The sequence below is a fragment of the Cupressus sempervirens genome, chromosome 3 (assembly GCF_028749045.1).
Source record: "Cupressus sempervirens isolate cs-2001-9-10 chromosome 3, ASM2874904v1, whole genome shotgun sequence".
Taxonomy (NCBI): domain Eukaryota; kingdom Viridiplantae; phylum Streptophyta; class Pinopsida; order Cupressales; family Cupressaceae; genus Cupressus; species Cupressus sempervirens.
This window is the reverse complement of record NC_143120.1, coordinates 20,616,607-20,641,113: the sequence shown is the minus strand read 5'-3', so window position 1 is coordinate 20,641,113 and position 24,507 is coordinate 20,616,607. Positions and strand designations below refer to the sequence as shown.

General features: G+C 32.4%; 1 pseudogene; it reads left to right on the top strand.

Moving 5' to 3' along the window:
- Nucleotides 1-126: 126 nt before the first annotated feature.
- Nucleotides 127-8,969, top strand: LOC149564537 (uncharacterized; annotated as a pseudogene).
- The last annotated feature ends 15,538 nt before the right edge of the window (nucleotides 8,970-24,507 follow it).

The following is a 24,507-nucleotide window of genomic DNA, read 5'->3' as shown; positions in this document are numbered from 1 at the left end:
CATAACTCTTTAAAAGGTACAATCCCAACCTCTTTAGACAACCTCACCAAATTAACAACACTTGATCTTAGACATAACTAGCTCACCAAAACTTTCACGCTTTCCTTTTTTTATAGAATCCATTATATTCAAGAGTTATTTCTTTCAAGGAATATGTTGATTGTAAAATTCAATGCCACTTATATTCCTAATTTTTAACTTGAATCCATAGGTTTAGGTTCTTGTAATATAGAACGAGACTTTCTAGCTTTCATTTCAACACAATACTTTTTGGGCTCACTAGATTTGTCTCAAAACTCTCTTAGTGGAAATATTCTTGATTGGCTATGGGATTCTATGCACCTTTGTTATCTCAACATGTCTTGTAACCAATTTGTAGGTAATTTACCATTGAAGTTGCTAGGTTTCAAAAATAATTATCATGTAGGCTCAACTATTGATTTTCATAATAATAAGTTATAAGGAAATATTCCCCTTCCTCTACAAAATGTGAATATCTTGGATCTTTCAAAGAATCTATTTCATGGACCCATTCCAATAGGAATCAATAAATATGGACAAAACCTTAGATTTTTGTCACTAGCAAAAAAACAATTTAAGTGGTGTCATTCCACATTCTATTTGTGAGGAAAATAATTTAGAAGTTTTGGATTTGTCAAATAACAAGCTTAGAGGTAGGATTCCCTCGAGTTTATTCCAATGCTCTATGTTGTCCATGCTAAATCTAGAAAAGAATGATCTCAAGGGCACAATTCCAAACATATTTGGGAACTTGACTCATCTAGAAACATTGAAACTAGGTTTCAATGGGCTAAATGAGAAGATACCATGATCCCTTAGAAATTGTACTTCTTTGGAAATCTTAGATTTCAGGAATAACAATTATGCATGGGAACATTTCTACTTGGATTGAAAGGTTGCAAAGGCTTTGCATCCTAATACTGAAATCAAATAGATTTGTTGGTCAAATACCCTCTGAATTATCAAAACTAGAAAATCTTCAAATATTGGACCTGTCAAGAAACAAATTTTTAGGCATTATTTCAAGTGGTTTTATGATCTCGAGTGTAATGGAAAATGAGATAGAAAATACTAAGACTCTTGAAATTATATGTGATAGGGGCATTTATCTAGATAGTATAATCATTAAAAAGAAAGGATGAGACATGGAGTATACAAGAATATTGAGATTAGTAAACTGTCTTGATCTATCAAACAACAATTTAATAGGTAAAATACCTTGGGATATTGAATCCTTGAAAGCATTGATAATTCTCAATGTTTCAAGAAACCATTTTAGTGGTGAGATTCCAAAATCCTTGGGTAGCATGGTACAACTAGAATCACTTGACCTTTCAAGAAATGAATTTTATGGGATGTTTCCCATTGAATTGATACATCTTACATATTTGGGCTACTTTGATGTTTCTCATAATAATCTATCAGGTGTGATACCACAAGGAGGAAAAATGATGGCATTTAATGCCTCATCTTTTTCCAACAATTTAGATCTATGTAGCCTACAAATCAATGTGTCATGCTCAAGAAATAATCTTGTTTCTTCCAATGATGAAGAAGAAAATAAAGAAATGTTGCAAGAAGATATGTGGTGGGATGTGGGAATGGGAATGGGTAGTGCACTTGGATTTTCAGTTCTGATTTGGGTACTTTGTTTCAGCAAATGTTTGAGTACAAAATGTTTTAGAATAATGGATGACATTATTGATTACCTTTTCCAAATAGTCAGAAAAAAATTGTATAATACAAGATAAAGACGTTCTTCTGATCTTCATCTCCTTTACACTATATATTCCACATGAAGAAAAAGTAAGTTTATTTCACAATTTTTATTTTTTCTATTAATGATTTTGCAATTTGTTAGGATTAAACCATGGACATAAATAACAATTACATGCAAATATAACCAATATCAGAAAATAAAAAATCACATAGAAAGAACACAAGACGCCAAGATTTAATGTGGTTCACCCAATCCTCGGGCTACGTCCACCAAATAGCAAGTAAGATATTATTAGAATCCAATGATTACAACCTGATTACAATCCATAATCCCTTACAGCTCAATACCACCACAAGAAGCAATTTTGCATCAAAACTATGAAACAATCCCTAACCCTAAGCCCTTCTATACAAGTATTTTTACTACTTTAGGATTATAATTAATAATTACATGTTGGCCCAAAATCCTAATAAAATAGGGCCCAAAAACTGCACCAAAGAATTTATGATGTATAGTACTTTCCCGATTAGTTACCATAAACTAATACAATTAAATTACAGATGTCATTTATATTGACAATGCTTTTGTATAATAGATTGAAATTGCATTTTTTAGATATGATAAAGCTAATCTTTATGTGTATTTTGCCTAGGTTCTAATTGCAAGTGTACAATATCATGTTGTATATATTAGACCAGGCACTAACATTCACAAGTGGAGTATGTTTTTGTCCTTAATAAATCTAGTTTCCTCTTGCTGAAAATAGAAAAGTGCACAATAAATTCATACATATCATCAATTTTGTGACTATTGAGATTTAGAATTACATAGGTATAGAGAACAACGTCAATTAGCTAAGAAAAAAATCAAATTTCTTATTCAACCTGTAATAGGCCCACAGAATGTGAAATGAAAATGCACACACACACACAGGGAAAATTTATCATAATAACAAGTGAATATATACAACCTAAAAACTGTTTAGGTAGTTGAGAAAAACTATATTAATCATTACATAATCAAACTGCAGGAAAACTACTTCTTAAATAAATTAAACTAAAGATATCTCAAAGGATTAGTTAGCATTCTCTCCTTAATCTAAAGGGATATTTGTCATGCCAAGTAGCAGTAAAAGATGTTCAAATTTAACATGTCCCAATGCTTTAGTAAAAATATCAACAATTTGTTCTTTAGTGGAATAATGTTTCAGCTATATAGTTTTTGCATCAACGTGATATCGAATCAAGTGATATTTGGTATTGATATGCTTCGTTTGATCATGAAATTTAGAATTCTTGGCCAATTGTATTGCAGAATTATTATCAACAAATAAAGTTGTTGAAGTTATCTGTTTCTCCTACAAGTCATCAAGACTTTTCCCGAGCCACACAATTTCTTTCATAGCTTGAGTTGTTGCTACATATTTCGCTTTAGTTGTAGAGTCAGCAAGAATTGTTTGTTTCTTTGATCTTCAAGTAATAGCAGCTAATTCTAGGGTCATCAAATAACCAGAACTAGATAACCTATTCTGTTTGTCACCATCAAAATCTAAGTTAGAATAACCAATAAGATGGAAGTCTGAAACTTTTGAATATTTTATGCCAAGAGTTTGAGTTCCTTTTAAATATTTTAAGATTCGTTGTGCTGCAATCAAATGCCCTTCACATGGTTTATGCATAAATCTAGACAAAATTCCTGCTGCAAAGGTAATGTTAGGGCGAGTAGTGGTGAGATAAATCAAACTTCCAACAAGGTACCTGTACTTGGTTGGATCTTCAAAAGAATTTCCTTCATTGGATGAAATCTTCATATTTTGCTCCATTGGAATGGAAATAGAATTACAATCTTTCATGCCAAATCTGTATAATAACTCTCCAATATTTTTTTTGAGAAATAAAAATGAACTTAGGATTTTGAATGACTTCAATACCTAGGTAATAATGAAGTAATCCCAAGTCAATCATATCAAAACATTTTTTTAGCTCTCTCTTAATAGATCATATATAATCATCATTATTTCTTGTGATGAGAAGATCATCTACATATACAACTAGATACACAATTGATCTACCAATTTTCTTGACAAAGAGAGTTGCATCATCTAGACTAAAATGATTGTAGTCTAATTTGAGGATGTTCTCAGGTAACTTTTCATACCAAGCACATGGTGCTTGCTTCAAACCATACAAAGATTTTACCGATTTACATACCTTTTGTTCCTAGCCTTTGATAACAAAACCTTGAGGTTGTAGCATATAGACATCTTCCTTCAAATCTCCATTCAAAAAGGCTGTTTTAACATCCATATGATATATATTCCATCCTTTTTGTGCTGCCAAAGAAAACAATGCTTGAATAGTTCCCCAGTTGGCCGTAGGAGCAAAAGTTTTGGTGTAGTCAACACCTTCTCTCTGAGCATATCTTTTTTCTACAAGTCTTGCTTTGTGTTTTTCAAGTTAACCATCATCTTTATATTTGTTCTTATATACCCACTTGTAGCCAATAGGTTTGGCTCGAATTGGAGGATCCACTAAATTCCAAGTTCCATTTTTTATGAGAGCATCATACTCTCTTTGCATTGCACTTCTCCATGCATCACTTGTTGTTGCTTCTTAAAATAAAGAAGGTTCATCAACAATAGAAAAATTTAATTCAAAATCTTTGTACCTCTTTGAAATTTTTCATGGTCTACATTGATCTACGAATTGATTGCTCTGATGTTTTATCAATCTCCAGAGCCTTTGAATTAGATTCTTCACAAGCTGGTTCATTTTTTTTTTTAGCGGGTTTTTCACAAACTATTTCTAATTTTTTAGAACTATTATCTTCTCTTTCAAAAAGTTCTTCACAAACTATTTCATATTCTTCAAATTTTTTAGAATTGTTGTCTTCTCTTTCAACATGTTCTTTATTCTTTGTAACTTCCAAAGATTGACCTAGCAAGGGAATCCCCCCTTCAAGAGCTGGAAGTTCATTATCCCATGAATTCATGATAGAATTTTTTTGATTGAAATCTTTCAAGATGAGAAAGTTGGTTGTCAATACTATGTGCATCTTTTTCAAATTCAAGAAATATAACATCTCTAGAAATAATGATTTTTTTTTTCTCCTCATCATATAGATGATAAGCTTTGGAAGTAGTAGAATATCCCAAAAAAAATGCATTTTCTAGTCCTAGCTTCCAATTTATTTCTCAACTGAGTAGGAATTAAAGCATAACATGTGCAACCAAAAACCCTAAAATGCCTGACACTTAGAAGATGGCCATGCCACATTTCATAGGGAGTTTTACTTTGTAGTGTAGCAAAATGACTTTTGTTTTTTATGTAGACAACACAAAAAATTGCTTCTCCCCAAAACATTAATTTAACATTTTTAAAAAACATCATTGATCTTACCATATTCATGATTGTTCCATTCATACGTTCTGCTACACCATTTTGCTATGTGTTATAAGGAACGGTTGTCAAATGGTTAATACCATTTTCTTGCAAATATTTTTCAAAATCTTTAGAAGTGTACTCACCACCATTATCACTTCTTAGGGTTCAAATATTGAGTTGAGTCTCATTTTTAATCCACAAATAGAAATTTTTGAAGGTATCAAAAGCTTGAGACTTCTCTTTTAATAAATAAACCCAACACATCCTAGTATAGTCATCAATAAAAGTCATTATGTATTTGTTTCCATTTGCTAATGGAAAAGGCATAGACCCACACAAAGCTGAGTGAATGAGACTGAGCTTTCTAGAAGCTCTAAACATAGAATCATGAAAAGGTTGTTTACTATGTTTGCCTAAAATGCAAGCATCACATTGAGATATTTGTTTTGGGATATTGGGAAGTCCTTGACTTCCATTTTGTTTCATAATTCTAAGACTATCATAGTTAATGTGACCAAATCTTGCATGCCATAACAAGCTGGAAGAAATATTACCACCATGCTATGAGAAATTTGCATAATTCTAAGAACTTGATGAAGTGCCTTTCAAATATAAAAATTTTTCATCTTCAACTCCAGTCATTACAATCACATGATCATCATCTCTTCTAATCTCAATAATACCATCAAACATATGTATTGAATGATCTTGTTGTCTAATATGCACAAGTCATATTAAATTTTTCTTCAATTGTGGAAGATATAGAACATTAGAAAGTATGTAATCAGCAAGACCTGGTAATTTAAGTGACCCAATGCCTGAAGGTTTTGACTTAGATTTGTCAGCAAAATATACTACTCCATCCACTTGATCATTGAATGTCTCAGAAAAATCTCCTCTAAATGTCATATGACATGTGGCTCTAGTATCTAACAACCAAGTATCATTCAAACTAGAATTTGAAGTACTAAAAACTTCTTCAATCCCAACATTACATTGCGCTATAACATAATGCACAGATTCAGGAGGGTTACCTCTATCTGGTGGCTTCTCCTTCTTGTCACAAATCTTCTCCCATGGAGTTTGACAAAGATTGGCACTATGACCCATTTTTCCACATCTATAGTATTGTATAGATTGCCTCTCTTTTGGTTGATAATCCCTATGCTGGTGTTGTGGCTGAGAATATTGTCTATCACCTTGATAATTTTTATTCCCTCTACCTCTAGACTATCTTTCTCCATGACCTATGTTGCTACTGTCATGTCTAAAAGGATCGTCTTTGGATGGTTGCCCTTGTTTTTTTTGTGCAAGACACAAAGTCTCAGCATTTGAAAGTGATTCTTTCTTCCCAAATGCTTTTTCCCTCTCTATAATCTTCTCCACAAGTTTGTCAAATGTTATATCTTTCATCTTTTCACTAGCTTGAAGAGATCCAAGATAGTGTGAATAGGTAGGATAAAGAGCTTTAATAAAAGCAGTGAGTTGTAGATCTACTTTTACACCCATGGCTTCAATATCATGAAATAAAGCTCTAATTTTAAAGCTAACTTCATTGGATCATTATCTTTCATTCCTAAGTTGAATAACTTCATTAATAATTGAATGATTTCAAGTTTTGAATGAGAATCATATAGATCTTTGAGTTTCTTTAATGCTGCAAATGCACGCTTACAAGAAATTATATGTCTACTTACCTCTTCAGTAATGGAGGCAACAAGAGCATAAGCCTTTTTGTCTTTACCCTTCTAGATGACGAGTTCCTTTTTGTCTGTAGGTTGCTCTGGCTCTTCATTTTCATTTTTTCTTTCACAAACATCATCCCACAAATCATTAAAAATAAGAGTATTTTTAACTTTTTGAAACTATTCATGGTAATTCTCTTTTCCAGAAAGAACTATTCCAATGATTGAAATTAAAGAATGCATTGGAATTGCAATTCAATTTAAATTCCTTTTCTCCAACAACTTGGCTCTGATACCACTGTAACAGGCCCAAAGAATGTGAAATGAAAATGCACACACACACAAAAAAATTATTATAATAACAAGTGAATATATACAACCTAAAAACTATTTGGTCAGTTGAGAAAAACTATATTAATCGTTACATAATCAAACTGCTGGAAAACTACTTCTTAAATAAATTAAACTAAAGATATCCCGAAGGATTAGTTAGCACAACCTACTTGTTACTTAATTATGATTGTTCATTGTGTTTCTCCATTACCATATTGGTTCCACATAATGAGTGCTGAGATGGATTTGCAAACTTTCACCATACAAAAGAAAACTAAAATTTAAGAAAAGCTTATCATGAAATTTCAAACATTTGATAAATATTAATTCTAGTTCTGACGTGTTCTGTTCAGTCAATAAATTGTGCTTTTGAGATTTATATATCATTAGTGTATGGTAGCACTCAATTTGTAGCAATTATATCTCTCCTTGATGTTGCGTCATTAATTGCAGGACAATGAGTAGAATGGATAGGATAAACTTGAAGACTCTGTTTCTCATCTACTTCAAGAAGCGCTACAGTTCAATTAGAGGTGTGTCTAATTTGACTGAATATGTTGTTTAATTATAGGATTATTCCTGACTGTTGGAGTATGATATGGTTTTAGTGTGCAGGTTTTCTAATCAATTTTTTTGCAAATTTTAAGTGGAGCTTGGTACCATAGCCACTCTACCAGAAATACATGGTACTCACTTTGCATTGGATAATTACTTCTTGTGGTTTTGTTTAACAAGAAATCTTTATGAATCTTATTTGTTCCATGATAGTTGAGGCATAAATTAAAGGTTAAAACTGTTACTTAACAAGGGCTTTCTATGAATGTGCAACGAAGGCAGCTTATAATGGGTAGTTCAAAGTTTACGAGGCATGAATCAGAGAAAAAGTATTTCCTTTCCACAACATCATTCCAATGTTAGGAATTGAAATGAGGGTGTCTTGAAATTGAACAATACGCAACTAATAAATTGAAGTCAAACCCAGAGTTTACACAAATAATTAACTTTGTTTGCAAACAATTCTTGTGGACAATTTTAGCATCTATGATTTCTTGAGTGTATTTTCTATGTTGTTAGTATCTGATATCTTAAATTGGCAGAATTTGCTGAATATTTGAAAATAGGTTTTTACTAAATGCTTGACATAGGTTTTGGTGGGGAGAGCACAAAATCCATTTCGGAGCTGATTTGAATGGTAATAAGAATAATTTCAATTTTTATATAAAGCCTCAAGATGTTTAAAAAAAGGGCCTATTTAAGCTATTAGATAGTGGTAGCCCTAATAAAATGCTAATTATTATTTGGTTGGCATTACAGAATAATTATCGGAAGGTACAACTGATAGAAAGATTGTTGAGAACAAAAGGAAGGATTTTGGATCCATTATCTTCAATTACTCCTCGGCTATTTGTTCATATTCCCATAGTTACTCTTCCAGAAATACCAGGTACTTACCTTGCATTTGATAATTACTTATTGTATTTATATGATAGTTGAGGCACTTTTTTTATGAATATTATTTTTTAACTGATGGAAAGGAGGTATTGCTTAACAAGAGTTTTATGAATATTATTCGTTATGTTACTAGCATTTGACGCTTTTAAATTGGCAGATTTTGCAGAAAAATCCAACAGGCTTTTGCCGAAACACACAACTCATGGCATTACCAGAGCTGATTTCAATGGTAAGAATAAATCCACTTTTTATATCAAGGCTCAAGATGTTCAAACGATACGCATGTCTACTATTTCAGGTACCCCTACTAAAATGCTAATTGTTGTTCATACAGAATTAACAGCAGAAAGTAATATTGTTAGAAAGATTGTTTAGAACAAAAGGAAGGATATTGTTCCCATTCTCTTCAGTTGTTTGTCTGGGATAGCAACTGTATAGAGCATATGAAAGGTAAAGACAGAACCTTCATTCTCATCACAATGCAGGTGATAAATGCTTAAATTCCACAAAATAGTTTTACAGAGTATGGGATTTCAGATTTTCAGTGAACAAAAATGATCTGATTCATCAAAATATAATACTAAAGATGTTCCCTTAAAAACAAATGAAATAGAATCTCAGAAAATGGGGCCTATAAATGGTACGCCAAATTCAAGGAAAGAAGAAGGGTAAATGTCTTAGTCTCAGTGGATGTTTCCAATCACAAGTGGAGTGACATCTATTCAGAAACTCCAAGCAAGAATCTTTATGGGTGAAGAAATTCCAAGGCAACAGGAAATATACATCACAATTATGGTGTTGTTTTTAACACGTTCAAAATTTGATGATTATATTCTATTGAAAACTTAAAACTACAGATGTTTTCTTAGCTACCATAGCCATTGGGGCAACACAAGATCTAACAGTCTTGAATGTGAACAGAGCGATACCTGGAGCAAATGGATTGCAGAATGCTGAAGAACGAATCTTATATTTCAATAACAGTAAAGCCGAAGAGAATTTTCTTTCTTTTCATAGTAACAGTTTTAAAGTTTCTTTACTTCTGATGATCCTTACATCTCCCATATTTGATTGCAATTTGTCTTTATTTATAAGATTTCCATCCCTTCTGTATTAAGGGTAGCGACCCCAAGAATCTGTTGTATAAGGAAGATTTCCCACCTTTTCTTCGCAAGCGGATCAGGAGGACACTTCCTTTTGCTCCTTGAAATGAGCATAGTAGCATTAATACATGTTTGCATAGTTAAGCTCATATTTTCTTATGTTATTTCATTTATTCAGTTGTTTACAATTGGTGCTATATTATGATGTTTGAAGATATATAAATGTTTCTATGAGTCTATGTATGTTCACAGATATTACTTAATTTGACATGGAGAATATTGATTTCTAAACATGTATGGAGATTCAATTACATCATATTTCAATTGCATATTTAATAAGTAGAATTGAATAACTACAACATTCTAGTAATAAAATGAATAAGGAAAAATAGGCATGAAGAACACAAGAATGGAAGAGATGAGGATCACAGATCTAATAATTCAGTTTTCTTCTAGAACTTGAGAAAAATAATTATATCCAACATTCATAATTGTTCAACAATTGTATAATCACCCTATCAAAATTGGCAATTTCAAATAGATGGCCAAAATTATACTTTTTTGACTTCCATTCCTGAATCAAAAGTTGCCGCAGTATTTATCATGGATGCAAAGTGTAACAAACATATTTTTAAATCTTTTTGCAAATCACACCTTCCCAATGTGGAGGAATTTTTTCCCCAAAAGATGTGAATGTTTACAAACTGAGTGAAGGCCCCTTCATGAATGAATTGTTGTAAACCAACTTTTTGCTACACGAGCTAAGAGCCAGAAAAATAAAAAATCCTGCCTTAAACTATCTGAAAATGCTTTTGAAACATGTCATGTCTAAGTTGCCTACATATGAAATTTATGAAAATAATTTTCAAATGTAATCATCATAAATTTAGAGTTATTACTTAGTAGTTGTGATGTAAAGGGGATGGATACAGTCCAAAACTGTCTTAAAATATTTTAACCTTGCAATCTTTTTCTGGAAAATTCTAGAATTTGTTTGTGAAAGTTTTCCACTTGTTTATATCTTGGAAAAGAGTGTATAAAATAACAAAAGGTGGCCTGTCCATAGTAGAATATAGGAGGGCCATTTGTAGAGTATAGTTAACTTGTTTTATGACTTTTATGGGGGTCTAAACTAAGAGACAAAATTATGGACAGAATTACTATTTTAATCTAGTTGTTTTTCCATATTGGAAATGTAAATGTCAAAAATGGGTAACATGTGGCATGGTAGTTTTGCCCATGATTTTGTAAAATCACAAGTGGTTTTCAGGTTGTAAAATCACTATAAAATGAGGGCTTGGGGAGGTGTTTGTAAAATTGAGTTCAGTTTGCAAGATTGGTGCTAGAAGGAGTCTCAATGAGTTCAAGTTGTGGTGATGTGCTCTTGTAAGAACTTGCATTGCAAGTGTATTATAATCATCTTCGTTTGATAATACATTGTGCAAGTTTTGGAGGGTGGAGTTTTCCTCCCGGAAGAGTTTTCCCACGATAATCACTATGTTATGTGTTCATTGTTATTTTGATTATATTATCATACATTTCTTCAGATCTCTATAATAGTTAGTTGAATTTACATAATTGTCCTCTCAAAGATTAGTGTAGGAAGCGATTTTGCACACCTTTGCTTCCTTACAAGTGGTATCAAAGCCTAGCTAGTTTTGGTTCTATTTGTTGGGTACAAGATTTTTGAGCTAATCAAGGTTTGAGTGGGAGCTTGTGCAGAGTATTTCATTTCTGTGTTGCAGGATTGAAAAGATGGCAAGCATGTCAGGGAGAATCGATGTTGAAAGTTTTCTGGCACAAACTTTGAGATGTGAAAGCTGAAGATGGAAGATCTGTTGACTGATCAAGATCTATGAGATGCGATTGATGAGAAAAAGCCGAGACCCACAGATCTAGCTGCACAATATGATGTGACAAAAAAAAAGCTAAAGTCTCATCATATTGTGTCTTGCAGATTCGATTCTAATTAATATCCATGAAAAACCTACCGCGAAGAAGCTTTGGAAAAAGCTAAGTGAGATTTATCAAGCAAAATCACTTGTAAACAAGATTTTCTTAAGGAAGAAGTTGTATTCCTTGAGAATGGATGAAGGTGGACCGATTTCTGAGCATCTGGAAAGCTTTAATATGTTGGTGACTCAGTTGACCTTAGTAGGTGTGCCAATGGGTAAAGAAGAAATGTGTCAAATGTTGCTATATTCATTGCCAGACTCATGGGATAGCCTTGTAATGGCTAGAGGGAGCACTTCAATTGTCTTGAAGATGGAGGATGTTGTTGGTTCTCTACTTTATGAGGAGATGAGAAGGAAGATCTCTCTAAATACCAAAGAGGCTTTGAGTGTTCAAGGAAGACCAAAAGAAAGAGGCAAGAATGAAAAGCAGCTCAGCCATTCTAAGTCCAAAAATAAGGGGAGATCAAAATCTCCTGATAAGTCCAAGGCAATCTGCTAGAATTCTGGCAAACCTAGACACTTTCGAAAGGTCTGCAAAGAGGACAAGAAAAAAAGAAGAAGAAGCAAGATTCTAATTCTGAGTTTGAGAAGGAAGATGGAGATGCTTTTATCATAGCCTTGGCCACACATGTAGGTGAAAATGCATGGATTAATAGACTCAAGTGTATCTTTCCACATGACTCCTAATAGAAACTAGTTTATTAAGTATAAAAATTTTGATGGTGGTAAGGTGTATTTGGGTGATAACTCAGTACTTGATATTGTTGGTTGTGGAAGTATTCATGTGAAATTTTTTGATAGTAGAATTAGAAGATTTGATGGTGTCTTGTATGCATGTACAATTTTTTGAAGCAGGTGTAAAAATAGTGAGACATGATATGGTAATAGCAAGAGGAAGTAGATTGGGTACATTGTACCAGCTTGATGCATGCATAGTTGAGTGCAATAGTACTTCTAATAAGATTGTGAAGAAGACTACTCAGTTGGAGAAGGAGAAGATTTCTCTTTCAACAAATGACCGTGGATTTTGGGTACCCAAGGGTGCTTTGTCTACCAAATCAAAGTTTCCTACAGAGAAGACCATGTTATGGCACCAAAGAATCGGCCACATTGGTGAGAAGGGTCTATGGACCTTGAAAAATAAGAACCTTGTTGATGGGTTAAATGAGTGCAATCTTGAATTTGATTTTTGTGAGCATTGTATCTATGGTAAACAAAACTGCATTTAGTTTTACTCAAGTTCTCATAAGTCCTAATGTATTTTGGATCTAATCCATTTGGATGTATTTGTTCCATTTGATATTCCTTCTATTGGTAGATTAGTTTATTATTATTTTTTTATTGATGATTTTAGTAGAAGAACATGAGTTTATTTCCTTAGGAGTAAAGCTGAAGTTGTCAGTCATTTTAAAGAATTTAAAGCAATGGTTGAATTGCAGACTGGAAAGAAAATAAAATGTTTGAGAACTAATAATGGTGGTGAATTTTTCTCTAATAATTTTGACACATTTTGTAAAGATTGTGGTATTAAAAGAGAGAATACAACTCCATATTCTCCACAGCAGAATGGAGTTGCAGAAAGAATGAATATGACCTTGATGGAGAAGGCTAGGAGTATGCTGAGTAGTGTTGGACTAGAACAAAAGTTCTAGGCCAAAGCTATAGTCACTGCCTGCTACCTAATAAAAAGGTCTCCTACATCAACTCTTGTTGATAAGATGCCAATGGAAGCGTGGATGGGCCACAAGCCTTTACTTAGACATCTGAGAGTGTTTGGTTGTGAGGCATATGCTCATGTGCCAAAGGAGAAGCGGAAAAAATTGGACAATAAAGTTGTCAAATGTATCTTCATTGGATATAGTTATGGTGTGAAAGGATACAAGCTTTGGGATTCTATTGCACAAAAGGTATTTTATTCCAAAAGTGTTATTTTTAGAGAAACTAAGCCTTCTTCTATTACAGTGTAGCCAAAGAAGAAAAAAAAGATGTGATTCAACTTCTTGCTACACATGAGAAAGTTGAATCAAGGCCCTTAGAAAGACGAGATGTTGAAGAAAGCTCTACAAGTTCTAAATCATCAAAGGAAGAGGGAGAACCTAATCATGAACCTGAACCTCCTAAACCTGAACAAAATCTTGTTCAAAGATCTACTAGACAAAGGAAACCACCTGAAAGGTATGGGTATTCTCCTGATGATTGGAGATGCATATTTACATTGAATGTTAATATTGATGAACCGAGATCTGTAGAAGAGGCTCTTGGTATGAATAATTCAGAGTCGTAGAAAATAGGCATGGATGAAGAAATGGCAACTCTTAAGAGGAATCAAACATGAGACCTTGTACCATTGCTTGAAGGACATAAGCCTATTGGTTGTAAATGGGTATTCCAAAGGGAGATGGGTTCAAATGGAAGCATTGAGAAATATAAAGCACGTTTGGTTGCAAAAGGTTACTCTTAGGTTGAGGAAGTCAATTATGGTGAGATTTTTTCTCCAGTAGCCAAAATGACATCCATTATATTTTTGCTTTCTATTGCAACAGCTTATGATTTAGAGATCAAGCAAATGGATGTGAAAACTAATTTTCTTCATGAAGATTTGGAGGAAGAAATTTACATGTCACAGCCATAGCACTTTGTGGTGAAAGGTAAAAGTCATTTGGTCTATAAATTGAAGAAATCCTTGTATGGTTTAAAACAAAGTCCTAGGATGTGGTACAAAAAGTTTGATACATATGTGTTGAGTTTGGGATTTGTGTGATCTAAATTTGATCACTGTATATATTTCAAATCTGATGGTGATGGTTTCCTGGTTATTGCCTTGTATGTTGATGATATGTTGTTTACTGGCAAAGGAAAAGGTTTGATTGCAAAGTTAAAATCTCAAATCTCAATAAAGTTTTAAATGAAAGATCTTGGTGCAACTAGGCACATTCTGGGAATGGAGATTATAAGAGATAGATAGAACATAAAGCTTTGGCTAGGCTAGAGTAAGTATCTTGGTACTATTTTGAAAAGGTATAATATGTAGGATTCAAGACCATTGAGTATTTTTGTTACTATGGGAACAAAGCTTTCTAGCTCATAGTGTCCCACATCCCCATTGGAGATGGAAGAGTGAGTCAAGTACCATATTAGAGTGCCATTGGAAGTTTTGTTTATGCTATGGTCTATACAAGACTAGACATTGCCCAAGTAGTGGGAGTACTTTCCGGTTATATGTCTAATATAGGAAGAGCACATTGAGATTTAGTAAAAAGAGTTTTTAGATACTTGTGTGGTAACTCAGAGTACTCAATATGTTTTCATGGGATAGGAAACGAGCATTCCTTGGATATTTGAGGCTATGTGGATTCAAACTAGGTTGGTGATGTTGATAAAAGAAGATCCACTAGTGTATATGTGATTACATTATTTGGTGATGTAATCAGTTGGATGAGCAAGCAACAGGTTGTGGTCACTTTGTCCACTATTAAGGTAGAGTATATGGTAGCTACTCATGCTTGCAAGGAAGCCATCTGGCTAAAGAGATTGTGTTCAGATATAGAGTTCAAACAAGGTGCAGTGACAATTTATAGTGACAGCCAGAGTGCAATCTGCCTAGTGAAGAACCTGACTTTTCATGCAAGGACCAAGCACATTGATGTACAATATCATTTTGTGAGAGATATGGTCGAGGATGGCAAGGTGAAGTTGGAAAAGGTAGAGACTTTGGTGAATGTTGATGATGCATTAACTAAGCTCGTGACCATAGAGAAATTTAGATGGTATTCAAAATCTATGGGCCTCTCAGCCCCTAGTAATTAAGTCCATGATATTTTGGATCCCCTAACTCTTGCAAGGTGTTCAACAAGTGGGAGAATGTTGAGAATATGTGTCTCAACCTTGCAATCTTTTTTTGGAAAATTTTAGAATTTGTTTGTGGAAGTTTTTGACTTGTTTATATCTTGGAAAAGAGTGTATAAAATACCAAATGGTGCATTGTCCATAGTAGAATATAGGAGGGCCATTTTTAGAGCATAGTTAGCTTGTTTTATGAATTTTATGAGGGTCTAAACTAAGAGACAAAATTATGGATAGGACTACTATTTTAACCTAGTTGTTTTTTCCATATTCCAAATGAATGTTAAAAATGGGTAACATGTGGCATGGTAGTTTTTCCCATGTTTTGTAAAACCACAAGTGGTTTCTAGGTTGTAAAATCACTATAAAAGGAGGGCTTGGGAAGGTGTTTTTAAAATTGAGTTTAGTTTACAAGAGTGGTGCTAGGAGGAGTCTCTCCACGTTCGAGTTGTGGTGATGCGCTCCTGTAAGAACTTGCATTGCAAGTGTATTGTAATCATTTTGGTTTGATAATACATTGTGCGGGTTTTGGAGGGTGGGGTTTTTCTCCGAAAAGGGTTTCCCTATAGTATTGTGTTATGTGTTCATTGTTATTTTGATTATGTTATTATGCATTTATTGAGATCTCTGCAATATTTAGTTGAATTTCCATAATTATCCTCTCAAAGATTAGCATAGGAAGTGATTACGCGCATTTTTTCTTCCTTACAAAAACTTCTTCAAACAATCTTAAGACAAAGAAATATAATTTGTCAATAATTTTAAAAATGGATCTGCAACTTCAATCTTTATTTACAAAAGATAAAAATTCTGATTACAATGTGGTTTTCACTCATCAATGGATCAATGGATGTCAACATATGTCCATTAAAACTACTAAAAATTTCCAAACAAACTTGCTTAAGCTTCTTGCACATTCAAATATTCACTATTCACTACCATCACATTCTGTGACTATGTAACTTCAAACTAAAATGGGTAAATCTTATTTTGCTACTTTGAACACTTCAAAACTTGCAACAAATCAAATCTTCAGCCTTTCCAAGAATCTATGCCTAGTTGGGAGGTCTTCTCCCTTCAAACCCCTCAAAAATTAGCTACCAAATGGGATTTTTCTAATTTAACACTACCAATGAATTTCCTAATTTAACGCTACAAATGAAATAAAATAGTATGTCATTATCTTGCTATTGCAACATTTTTTATGCTTCAAAATTTCATAGCTTCCTAATAAAGATGGGAATTACATTTTCCACGTGAATTGGAGTAATCAATTTTTGCATGCTGTAAGTGCCCACTACTCAGCCCCTAATTTTTAGGAATGTTCAAATAAATTTGAAAACCCTTGGCCTCCAAAATCCCTACACCTACATTTGCATTTCGTTGGGCATCTTGACATTTATTACATTGAAATTGCCAATTTTGATCATACTGTACTATGATCTTAGACTTGTTACTATGATAGCTTGTGATAGCTATGGTTTTCCATAAGATTTGGGAGAAAGTGGTAACTTGCTTGAGACATAGAGTATTCTCCATTTTCAATTTTTAGTTTAAACTCATTTTGGTGAGTGTATTAGGATCCAAATACATAAAGGAATCAATTAATTTTTCTTTACTTATCACAAGGACATATGTTGTAATTCCTCTAAATTGTACTTGATCTAGATCTCCTAGGAAAGTGATTTCTATACCATCATAAGAGAATTTTAGGCATTGGTGATATGTAGAGGGTACTTTTTTCATGGTATGAATCTGAAGGTGCCCTAATATCATGTTACGAGGTAGAATAAGGTTTGTAAGTTGGAATAGTGCATTCTTAGTTGTAGAAGCAATTCTGATAGGAAATACAATAAGTTCTTTAGAAGGGTATTCACCATCACCATATGCTTTTATTCCAGTTCTTTTGGATGCATTAATATCCTCTTTATTATAACCAAGACCTTCAACAACTCTTAGAGTACAAATATTAAGTCCCACTCTACTATCTATCAAGACTCATCTAACTTTAGCATTATGGACAAAAACTTTGAGTTGTAAGGGATCATTGTGATTAGGTCTAACTTGAGGGGCATTACATGGTGAAAAGGTGACACACTTTGATGTAGAAAAGTGCCTTATCATGGCTTGAAATTGGGCAGCATCAATGTTATTGGGTAGATTTGACTCTTTTAAGAATCTTCTGATGCTGGGGGGACGTGTGTAGAAAATCAAGGATAGATAATTAGTAGTAACTATGGGTCTAGGAGAAGCTTCAAGTAGAGTGATCTTATTGTAGAAAGTAATGACTGTACATTGAGAGTTTTTGGCCTTTGATAGAAAATGTAGACACTCATGTATTTGCCCCACTGAAACAATTTAAGATGTAATCATGCACAATTTAGGTATAATTAACATTGGACCACAAATTTGAACTTGAAATAAAGGACTTTCCTTTATCATGTTCTACCAAAGGATTCTTGAAAATAGTGTGATTAGTATTGAAGGACCTCACCAGAAGAGATACTTTGATTAAATGTTGGTCTATTAAATCTAGCACTGTGTGTTTCAATTGAAAACATGAGGTTGTCTTGTGACCTTTCATTTGATGATAATCACACAATTTTTTGTCATCCCACTAAGGGGGTTTTATATTTGGTTCATATTTTATTGTAGGTAACTAAAGGAAATTATTTTGGATCAGTTTTGTTAGCACAGAATCGAGAGCTTCACTCAATGGTGTAAATTATTTATCCTTATTTTGAGGATGCCATCATGGTTGATTTTGCATTGTGTTATTCATTGTGTGTTCTTGAGGTGAGGGTTTGAGTTATCATTTGTGTATTTGTAGTGATGGGCCCTTTAAGATTGAGTTTTGCCTACATAGTGTTAATCATTAGAGCATCAACAACACCATCATTTGTAACATTCTTGTTTTGAGACCACAATTTTTTTTTCTCATTTGAAATGATCAAGTTGTTATTGTATTTTTTTAAATCTTTAGTATACCCTTGGAAATAAAAGCATCTTCAATATTAACTCCCTTTTTCATGAGCTTAGCAATTGTCCTTGGACTTTTGATCATGATCTCATACATCATTTTAGGTACTAGATTTGAATGAATAAGTGGACTTTTTTGTTCTTCTAGAATATCAAATGGACACTGGCTAACAAGGTTCCTCCAACGCAATAGGAATGTCAATTATGATTCTCCCAACTTTTTATTTGTTGTAAATAGATCTATCAATGTAACCTCATTTGAAGTGTTGAAAGGAAAATGAGATACAAACTTATCTTCCAACTCATTCAAGGATTTTTCATTCCCAGGTAATTTAAAATACCATTTCATTGTTTGTCCTCCAAGACTACAAGGAAATAATTGCATACGATATGTCTCATCATGGCTTGCTTCAATGCAAAAAGGTATAGAATTCTCCAATATGATCGGTAGGATTTCCTTTTACTTTATATTACTCAAATATGGGCACATCAAAATTCCTTGGAAACAGAGGCGTATATATCTTTTTGTCAATGAATGTTGTTGAGGTGCCTCCACTTGTTGAATATCAAGAAACATAAACTACATTTTTTTTGTTAGAGGCATTTGTTCAAAGTGTTGTGGCACATACTCATTACATGAGGATGTACTAGTCCCTCCCCCATGGCATCCTAGATGATACCAAATTATTGTACAATCTATGTCAATGAATACATCTCTATCAGATGAATGGTTTAGTCAATCACTCAACAACTTTATTATACAAATTTAAGGTAGTATCTATCCTCACTCCTATTATCTCTCCCATATAACATAAACTCATTTAGATTATGATTATTTAGAATAATTAGATTTTGTATGCAACAATATATTATATTTTATTTAAAATACATTATATTCATTACAAATAATAAAGATAACAAATCAAAATGGTTTTAAAAATAAATAGTTAGGTTCCAAAAATTATTAAAAAGTGCAAAAAAGAATTATATTAATATTTATCTTTCATTATTGGTTAATGTGAATGCAAAATTTTTAAAATATATATATAAATAAATAAAGTTGAAGTTAAATTCATGTGAAAAAGAGTTTATTTATAGTATAAGCTAGCATATATTACTCACTATCAAATTATTTTAAAAAATCTAGATACATTTAATGAAATTTTTGAAAGTGTTTTGATTTTTTTTAAAATATAAATTAAATTTACAAAGAAAATGATTTGTATCAATACTTATATTAGGATAATTTATTTGGTGCAATGGACAAAATGAAAACTAAGATGATCAATACAATTTTTTTGTGAGACATTATTATTTTACACAATTACATAACATTTCTCTATATTTATAATTTTTTTCAATTTATTAATTATAACTTTTTTTTTGTTTTACTTTTGAACAAAACACAATATTTATGTTTGTAACTATATATTTAACTTTGAACAATTTTACATTTCAACAAATAAAATAATAATATATTAATAGAATATATAGATTAAATTAAATTAAATTTATTTAAAAATATTAAAAACAATTTATATTCGGTAAGTCCATACAAATACAAAATTAACTATGAGACAAGTATAGACCACTATTTGTACTTGTTAATACTTATAATATGTCTCACAATCAAATGTAGCTCATAATTGATATAGAAAATTGAAAAATTGTTCCACATTCCTAATTGTTGGTGTAAATAAGTATTTACTTATTACACTTACTTAAGTTTACTTAGGTTAATGCATTATTTATTATTTTGCATTATTTTATTATTTATTTGTGAGACACTTAGGAGTTTGCGCACCTTTTTGAGTTCTCATGTTGACAACACAAGAGTACACAACTCTATTTTAACACATGGTGTCTACAACACTGTTTTGCATGTTACACCCTTGTAGGCTTATCCTCTCATCACTGCACTTACTTTCGTGCTTAATGGAGGATAACCCATATCTAGTGGACATGTGCTTGGTTGTATGACTTATTATGATGCTGATTACGAGGCATTCTAGATGTATCTCAGAGGCCTTTATACACAGGCACTCCTAGTGTACTCTCACATTGCATTAATTATGATGTATTGAATACATTATCATTTTGATCATACTCTCTCTCTCTCTCTTTGGTCTACTGTGTGCTTGTGTTTGAGTTCTTAGTTCTTGGGTGAATTTTTCCCTTAGGCAAATTCTTACATGGTATCAGAACAACTTGGAGATTTTCTCATCACATAGTCATTCGAGACCACACTTGCTTCATCACTTCAGCCCAAATTTGAAGTACTGCAAAAATTGAGAGTGTCTTGCATCAGATCTGACCTCGCCATTGCATTCAAAATGCTAAATTGGTGAAAATCGACTATAAACATGCCTACCTTGGCCCAAAGTTGACTGTGAGGCAAATTTTTTTTGTGAATCGAAACCCAGAGGCCTCAATTTGCAGTTCAGATATGGTCATTTTTGGATCTATTTAATTAATTTTTAGATCTGAATTAATTTTCATTCATATTTTTTGAAACTATTTTTGAAAACTATTGCCCTTTTTTTCGAAATTATTTCCTATCAGAGAAAATATTTTTGCAGTATTGGATTGTCACACCCCAACCTGTAGATTATTTAATTATTTCACAGGGCACTATTATTTATAATTTATGGGCATATGCAATTCACTCACGGGCGGCCGTACGTAGTATATTACTCAAAAAGCATGATTAAGGTTCGACCCTATTCACACTCCACCAGCAGGAGCATTGAATAATGACATAGACTTGATTGCCGACCAAGTTCACGAACGGCAAGTCTTAAGCCCAACCTGCTCGACCCTCTGACAGCTCTTTAGTTAATTACCGGAGGCCATTCTATATTAAACTGCATTACGAACTACCATATATCCAATGTGGGACTAAAGTCCCCTCATCAACCCCCACCCATATAAATATTCAAGTTAGGGCATAGACATCAGACCCTGCGTTAAGTTTTTTAGCATCGCAGATCTCAAACAACTTTAAACTCTGGCATGCGAAAGGGTTTCAAGCATGTTAACAATCTTCGGTGAGCACTAAAGATTTTCGTTGTTGTTTCCTTTCTGCCCACACATGAAGTTCTTTCTAGCCGTGGTAACAAATTCCAACACGAGTTGCAGGTTTTTGGTGTCATTTTCAGAATCCAATGAGTGTTATTAAACCTGTGCATGGATTTTTGGTGGTTGCATTTTTTCTTCGGCATCAGACAATGTAGTATCTGCAGTTGCCAATCACTGTCAAAGTCTTTATTGGCACTTTAATTTCAGCCTACGACACGTCATTGTATGCCTAAAATGTGAGCATGCTCCTATGAGTCATTATATTCAAGATTTCTAAAAAACGAGGTCTCAAATGGCGACTCATAGCTCTCTTTTCATGGAGTGTAGGGGTTTGTAATGGAGGCCCTCAGTCTGACCTAGTTTGTGCCCATACAAGTACACCACAAAACAAGAGATTCAATGATCTAATACGCATGCAAATAGAAATGAAAAAAAACTAATCTAAATGATAACAATGCAAAACAATGCAAGAAATGAAATCTAATCTATGAAAAGAAATAACAATGCAGATCTAATCTATGAAAGCAAGATCTAATCTATCAATGCAAGATCCAAGCTAACATGAAAATCAAAGTATTGATCATGATGATGGAAGCCATGCATGCAAGAGAGAATGGGACAAGAAGATAGAAGTTCTCTACAAAAGTTTTCATATTCAAAACTCCTTTAAAAATCACTCTCCAAACCTGCAACATAACAATAGCATAATAATGGGTGTCCCCAAAATGAGGAGAGGACTCTCCCTTATAAAGAAGATTGGACGATCTAGATTAAGAGAAAAAAGATTTAATCAAGGGTGGAGAAATAATGATCCATGTGAACTAAAGATCCACCAATGAGAAAAGTGGAGTGGTTGAAAAGAAAGTGGAGAAAGGATGAAGATAAGTCCCATATTAAGTGTAGATAAAAGATTTATTTAATTTATTTATTTGTTTTAACTCCTTTTTCATCAAAAAGATATTTAAGTGGGATATTTTATTTAATTAAAAGGGAGCAAGTTCTTTTAATTAAATAGGAATATTTAATCAAATTAAAAGAGGGGTTTTTCTCTTAATTAATTAAATGTAGATGAATTATTTAATTAAAAGAGAGGTTTTCTTTTAATTAAATGGAGACTTATTTTATTTAATTTAAAGAGAGCAAGTTCTTTTAATTAAATAGGAAATATTTAATTAAATTAAAAGAGAGATTTTCTTTTAATTAAACGGGGACTTATTTTATTTAATTAAAAGAGAGCAAGTTTTTTTAATTAAATAGGAAATATTTAATTAAATTAAAAGAGAGGTTTTTCTCTTAATTAATTAAATCTGGATGAACTATTTAATTAAAAGAGAGGTTTTCTTTTAATTAAACAGGGACTTATTTTATTTAATTAAAAGAGAACAAGTTCTTTTAATTAAATAGGAAATATTTAATTAAATTAAAAGAGAGGTTTTTCTCTTAATTAATTAAATGTGGATGAACTATTTAATTAAAAGAGAGGTTTTCTTTTAATTAAATGGGGACTTATTTTCTTTAATTAAAAGAGAGCAAGTTCTTTTAATTAAATGAGCACTTGGATTTTCAGGTGTAATTTGGATGTTGTGTTTCAGTGAATCTTGGAGAGCAAAATGTTTCAGAGTAATGGATGGCACTATTCACTGCCTCTTCCAAACATTCAGAAAAAGATTTTACAATACAATATAATGATATTATTTTGATCTCCATCTCCTTTACATCTGCATATTCAACATGAAGACAAAGTAAGTTCAATTCACACGGTTTATTTATGTAGTTAATGGTTTTTAAAGTGAATAGCAGAAGTTCTTTATACTGATAATGTTGTACAACTATAATAAACCTAATCTTTATGTGTATTATGTTAGGTTCCAATTGCAAGTATACAATACTATGTTGAATATATAGATCAGGCACCATCATTCACAAATGGAGCATTTTTTGTTCCTCAATAAATGCAGTTTCCAAGTGCTGAAAATAGAAAATTACACAACAAATTCATTCATATCTTTCTACCATCATCAGTTCTGTGACTGTCAAGTTTCAGAATTACATAGGTACCGATAACAAACTCAATTCTATTTTTCATTGTTTTTCTCTATTATAACATTGGCTCCACATAATGAATGCTGAAATAGACTTGCAAAAATTCACCATACAAAAGGCTCTCATGCAATTTCAAAGATTTGATAAACATTATTACTAGTTCTGAACTGTTCTGTTCAGTCAATAAATTATGTTTTTGAGATTTTTTTATTTTTATTTTTTTATAATAGCATTCAATTTGCAACCATTATTTCTCTCCTTGATGTTGCATCATTAATTCCAAGACAATGAATAGAATGAAAAGAATAAATTATTGAATTATAGAATAAACTTGAAGACTCTGTTTCTCATCCACTTTAGGGAGCGTTGTAGTTCAACCAGAGGTGTGTTTAATTTGAGTGACTGTGTTGTTTCTTGCCTTCGATTGTATTATTCCTGACTGCTGAAGTTTGATATGATTTCAGTTTGTAGGTTTTCTATTCAAGTTTCTCAATTGTTAGCAAATTTTAAGTGGAGCTTAGGAGAATCATCTATTGATATACAGTACCATAGCTGCTCTACTAGAAATACATGGTACTCACTTTGCACCTTACTTATTGTGGTTTTGGTAAACAAGACATTTGTATGAATCTTATTTGTTCTATGACAGTAGAGACATATATTCAAGGTTAAAACTGCAACGAAGGCAGCTTATAATTGACCATTTAGTTCAAAGTTTATGAGGCATGATTCAGAGATAAAGTATGTCCTTTCCACATTATCATTTGATTGTTAGGAATTCAAATGAGTTTTCCTTGAAAGTGGAAAATATGCTTGAAGTCAAAACAGAGTTTAAAGAAATAATTATTTTATAAATAGTCTTTTTAAGTAATCATAATATTAAAGTTATATATTAAGAAAGATCGAAAACAA